Source organism: Cyprinodon variegatus, unplaced genomic scaffold (genome assembly GCF_000732505.1).
Source record: "Cyprinodon variegatus isolate N-32 unplaced genomic scaffold, C_variegatus-1.0 Scaffold1439, whole genome shotgun sequence".
Lineage (NCBI taxonomy): Eukaryota > Metazoa > Chordata > Actinopteri > Cyprinodontiformes > Cyprinodontidae > Cyprinodon > Cyprinodon variegatus.
The window spans coordinates 111,733-118,268 of record NW_015151892.1 but is presented as its reverse complement, the minus strand read 5'-3'; positions in this window follow the sequence as shown (position 1 = coordinate 118,268).

Here is a 6,536-nt window from a genome sequence, read left to right as displayed (position 1 = left end):
GCTCTAAATGTTTTGGATGTTTCTGAGCTTCAGCACACCTGATTCAGATGATTGCAGTTTAGCAAAGCCTGATAATCTGCTATCAATTGATAATAGGTGTGTGAAAGCTGGGAAACATCTAAAACATGCAGGGCAGTGTGCCTTGAGGACCAGGGATAAAAAACGCTGGTCTAGCGGACCTAGTGGATGATTTGTTTCTTTTTTTTATGCCAAAGTATCGGATAAAATCAGAAAATAAAATAGCTTGATTGGCTGTAAGGAGAGCAGAGACAGATGGCACTCTGAGTTTCCCGAAGAAAACCTGCAACCAATCAGGTTAGCTCTGGGGAGAATGTTACTATGGTGACTGAAACAGAGGTTGAGGAAACTCTCTCTCCCTCTCTTTTCCCATATTTCAAGTTTTGAAAATTTTAGTTTTCAGTAGTGTTGCACCAACACCAATACCAGTATCGGGTGGAGCCCCGATCCAGCACTAAAATGGTGGTATCGGCGAGTACCAACAAATAGGGCACCAATACCCTGTTGAGAGATAAAAGTTTATTCAACTGTTGTCACCCATTTCAGGTAGGCAATGAAAAGTTCTACTGGATTCACTTTGTATTAGTCTTTTTTCTTGCTTCATAAAGGCATACAGCAGCGTGTAAAGGCATGATGGCAATTATTTTGCATCCAAGTAGTATGCAATTTTTCATATATACACACTCACATAAATTTTTCAAACAGATGGTATCGATATAGTATTTGTATCGGCCAATACTGCACATCCAGGTATCGGTATCTGGGCTGAAAAATGGCATTGTCACAACACTAGTTTTCAGTAAACCTGCTTTGTGAAACAGACTCCAGCTGTACAGCTAAATTTTTCTCAGAGCTGCTGGCTCTCTGCAAGGCGCAGCACAGGAGGGAAATATTAGCACACCAATTACAGACTGCTCTTGTATGAGCCAACAGAACTGACAAAGAGTCCTGGATAAGGGATAAAACTTTTTTAGAAAAGCTGAGCCAGAGTCGGGTTGCGGCTGTTTCAAACCTATTTTGTGGTTGCCATGACCCTAATGACTGAGACTTTGCACAGACATTGTTGCAGTAAATGAGTTTCTACAGTATTCTCTAGTACTGACTTTTTTAAAACACATTGCTTTTATTTTGAACTTTGTTGTTAAATGATTCTTTGGTGATAGGGCGATAATGCAAATGATGTTGCATTGGTAAAAAAAAAACAAAAAACTTTAGGAAACATCTGATTACTAACAAAATATAACTAGAAATATTCTGGATTCAAACCTGCATAGACAGAATCATTTCTTCCTCATCTCCTTTTTTCATTGCTTTCTGGCAGACTGTCAGATTAAAAGGTTGTGCCCACACCACTCCGTGCAGTGGTAGGAGGTCGTCTCAAAGCACCCAGGCCTCTGTGCTCCAGTTCACAATCCACCTCCAGGATCCAATTAGAGGTAATCTCTAATGGTTGCTCTAACACACAATATTATGAACATCTAAACACACATCCAGGTTTTCATAGACTGGGCTATAATTAGGTCCAACAGTGAATGTCACTGAATAATGTTACAGCATTTAGATCCGTATTTAACATTCTACCTACGCAAGAAGGACATCTGATACTGTAGCTTTGCTAAAAATGTTTTACATATAACTTGTATGCTTTGTTCTTCAAATGCTGGTTATGATTTTCTATGTCACTCCAGGTGTGTTTTATTAGCTTCAGTTGAAACAGCATGAAAAAGTATCAGTTAACTTTAAAATTTTCCATGTTGAAACAAAAATTTTCCCTTGTTTTAGTCTGAATGTATATAGAGAAGGCCAGATTTGAAGGCGATTACATCATGGCGTAGTGCCGAGGTCTGGTCGGTTTCCAAATTTCCTTGTTATGCAGCCAACAAATGCATCCTTCTTTTTGCCCAATCTGAAGGGTGGGTCCTGTGTATCCTATCTATCCTTGGTTATCCCAGAATATTAATACAAGTATGTGAATAGTTCCCTCTGAAATTAATGAAAATAGTTGCTTTAAATGTTTATTGAGTCAGATATGTGGCAGTAATGTTTGATTTATCTAAAGGTTTTTATCTGTTACTGTTTAAATGGGGTTGGCTGTAATTTAAGGACAGATTCTAATATATCTGCACTATGAGACTATAAATCTGATATGATTTGTATATTTTAATTGCTATTTTGCATAGTTTGCTTATCTGAATATTTTTGTTGTTGAATATAAGAGATTTTGCAAATATATTTTTTATAAATACATTTAGATTTACTTATATCTTCATACCCCTTTTATAGAATAGAATAGAATAGAATAGAATNCAGCCAACAAATGCGTCCTTCTTTTTGCCCAATCTGAAGGGTGGGTCCTGTGTATCCTATCTATCCTTGGTTATCCCAGAATTCATTGCGTGACCAAGTAGGCCGGCTGCTCCCTGATCAGAGGAAAAAGGTTCTTGGCGCCGAACAGTGGTAAATATTGGAAGTTCAGTTTAATTTAATACAAGTATGTGAATAGTTCCCTCTGAAATTAATGAAAATAGTTGCTTTAAATGGTTATTGAGTCAGATATGTGGCAGTAATGTTTGATTTATCTAAAGGTTTTTATCTGTTACTGTTTAAATGGGTTTGGCTGTAATTTAAGGACAGATTCTAATATAGCTTCACTATGGGACTATAAATCTGATATGATTTGTATATTTTAATTGCTATTTTGCATAGTTTGCTTATCTGAATATTGTTGTTGTTGAATATAAGAGATTTTGCAGATATATTTTTTATAAATACATTTAGATTTACTTATATCTTCATACCCCTTTTATAGGATAGAATAGAATAAAATAGAATAGAATAGAATAGAATAGAATAGAATAGAATAGAATAGAATAGAATAGAATAGAAAGGAATAAAATAGAATAGAAAATCTCTTTATTTTCCCACAATGGGGAAATTCTGGTGCTTCTAGCAGGAAAAAAGATTATAGAAAAAAAATGGTCACACAAATGTGGACCTTAGAAAAATGTAAAAGATAACATAATAGTGAAGAGTTTAAAGATAAACAACAGAATACTGCAATGTAAAGTGTTTTAACAATAAAAACTGTGCACCTGGAGAATAAATAACCAATGTACAGGAAAGTTTGAGTGTAGACTTTGTTCACTTTTCAATAATAAAAAAAAAGAAAAACATTTTTAAAAAGTTACAGTTTTGAAATGTTCGAAATTCATACTTTTCCTGCTTTGTGTGTTAACTGTCATGGTTGCTAAAGGATTGCCAAAGGCTAGATCGGTTTGAATTCATGGCCAAAACTCTTCCGATCTTCTTATTTTAGAGGGCGACAGCGGCGTTGGATGTAGGAGTCTGCCCTGAAATCGAAGGATCGACGGTTCAAGCCCCGGCTCCGACTTTCATTGTCGTTGTGTCCTTGGGCAAGACACTTCACCTGCATTGTCTACTGATGGTGTTCAGAGGGCCCAGTGGCGCCAGTGTACAGCAGCCCCGCTTCTGTCAGTGAGCCCCAGGGCAACTGTGGACAATGTAGCTTGCCACTATCAGTGTGTGCGTGAATGGGTGAATGAATGCAGTTTTTTCAAGTCTCCTGACTTGAAAAAAGGCGCCATATAAGTACATACCATTTATTTTCACAGACTTCGAAGGATCCAGTCCATGTAGAGTGCTTCCTTGTAAAACGAAGCCCATAAATTTGAATGCACCCAAAATTTTTATTTAATTAATTTCACTCTCTAATTGTTCCTTGTTTTCTGTTTCTGTCTTGCAGTCATGTTTAATTGTGCTTAGAGTTTTGACAATACGAGGCATAGTTTAAGAGAATGTGTCCATTTTAAAGAAAAACGGTATTGGACAGGCATTAGGATATAAAACTGTTATTTTCTAAAAAAAAGAAAAATCAGCCAAAACAAATCAGGATTTCTTTGGTGAATTTTTTTAAACAGAGATCAGATCTCAACACAAAGGAGAGTGAAATTAAAAATAAAATTCACTCAAACCAAGATTAAGTTTGCCAAACACACAAAAGATGATAAAATTGTGAAAATTGTGTTAAATTTTCAGCAAGACAGATGTTTAAAGCCCTACAATGGAAAAAATAAACGCCTATGCGTATTTTGAACTGTGAAATCAAAGTCCAGACTAATATTCAATTAACCGTAGTGGCGGAGCTATAACTGAAAAAAATGGCAAACTAGATATTTTCCAAAAATGTATTTACTCAAAAAGATTGAATACAATTTCTCATGGTGCAGCCCTTGGGTTCATTGCTGTGGCTGAATGGGGCTTTAGTAACATACCCTCCATGGTCTAACAACAGGGCTATCATCTGCCCATCAAGAGAGGGTGCTGCTGTCACCGTTTCTGCCCTCATTGTTTCCAATAACTATGGGGTCCTTTGGAAACCTGAGTATCCGGTGCCTTCTGTATCAGCCCTTTGCACTTTGGTGCTGGTCTGGGGCCCCTCACACCTGCTATTGAACAAACCTCACTGAAAGAGCCTTATAAACCTAATATACAGAAGCACACTCATGCATATACAGATCTAAATTACATTGTGTAATCTTCATAGGCTTTGCTTTCAGTGTTTGTATAGATGTATTTACTGAGCGTACATGGGATACTCCCGCTTTTGTGTTACTTAGTGTGTTTTTCTGTTTTTTGTGGGGGGGGTTTTGACCTTCTTGTTTCTTGCAGATTTGGAATCTGGCTTCTCGGAGTCGTTCTCTTTTTTGTTTTTTTATCCTTTATTCCCTATCTCTCTCTACCTTGTGTTCTCTATCCTTTTCTCTCTTCCCTTAATTCTTATCTCCTCTTCCTTTCTCACCTCCCTTTCATCCCTATCTCCACTGCATATGTCTTATTTTTGTTTTTTAAAGCCACCTCCAATAACGTTTCTTGCACAATTACCATGTGGAACCTTATGGCAACACTCATAATGCTCTACTTGTGAAAGCAAATCTCTTGGGTTATTATGACATTTGTGCTGTTATACTGGCAAACAGGAAATGTAAAAAATATTCATTTTTTTTTCTGTAAACTATCCTGAAATTATCAATTATTTCCCCATCCGTTCACCGAAAATCTAAATAAGATACATGGAAGTCTGTGGTTATTATGTCCTAAATGTGAATAGTTGGTATGACCATACCTAAGATATTTTTTTATATAAATTAAAGTAAAAGCATGTTTTAAATCTTTTAAAATTCAAAATGGCAAACCATAGATGGCTTTTTCACTAGTAAATGGAAGTAAGACCTCAGTACTATAAAAAGAAATGCATGATAAAATAAATAAAATACAATACCTGCTGCACCTCGATAGCCAAAACCACAAGTATAAATTTATCAGGTCTCTTATGAAAACATTTACTGTGTGAGGGAAAGTCTGTTACATAATGTGATGTTCTCCTCTTTGATGAAAACACTAAAAATAGAATGGATAATAATGTTGAAAAACCAAGTGACCAGAGGGCAGACATTCGTAGAAAGGGTCTATTCTTAATGAATTAATTATTTGTAGAAGTGAACTCATGCTGCAGAGCTTTGGAGGCCTTTTTTCCCCCCTCTCTTGAACTGGTAACATTTCCATTCACCAGGGTGGACTAAAATGTCAAATCTGCAGGGGAGTGAAAGCCATAGGCAGCCGCTTCGCTGGTAATCACAGCTATGAAAGGAGATGGGTTCTTCTGGATTTTAAAGGAGGTAAAAGGATCTTCAAATCTTACTGTTAGACAGCTACTGCTGCAAGTGTTTTCTTAAGGTCACCAAGACTCTCTATAACAATATGTGATTCCATTTTAATACCAATTGGTTTGAGAGTCATGCCAGGAAAAAAATATTTTTCTGTTTTTATATTTCAACTGTGAACACCTAAGGTTTGCTTAACTCTTCTGTGGCTTTCAAAGTGTGCTTTGGTGATATGAGATTAAAATCAGGCTTTTCTATATCGAACAATTGAGGTTAGTTTTGCATAAAACAAAGGATGGCCAGTAATTCTTCATGATTGATCTGTGAAGCTGTGGGTCGTATTATCTTCCAAAGGTCCAAATAAACTTGTGTTGTGCAACTTTAACACATTTATTGTGCATCCAAGTAGGGATGGTAAATATGTTATTTAATCAGACTATATTTGGAATGTCTTATATCATTTGTGTACACACAACCTAGTGACCATGTGTTAAAACAACTAAAGAAAGTGTGAATCGAGCTCAAATCATGGTATAACTCTGCATACTGTATGTATGGAATAAATTCACCAAAAATTATTTTCGAAATGCAGGTGTTTATTAACAAATCCTTCAGCTCTAATACAGCCATGTAAAAACAAGTCAAACAGTAGAAAACTCTTCACTAAACTAGTGACACTCAACTAAACTCACATCAGGGGAAGGTTTGCTCTTAAAGGAATAGTACACCCAAAACATGATTAGCCTTCATTTTCTACTCACCCCCATGCTGATCAGCTCGGCAAAGAACTCATGCTCTTCCTCAACACTGAAGTCCTCAGACATTTTTCTTTCGTTG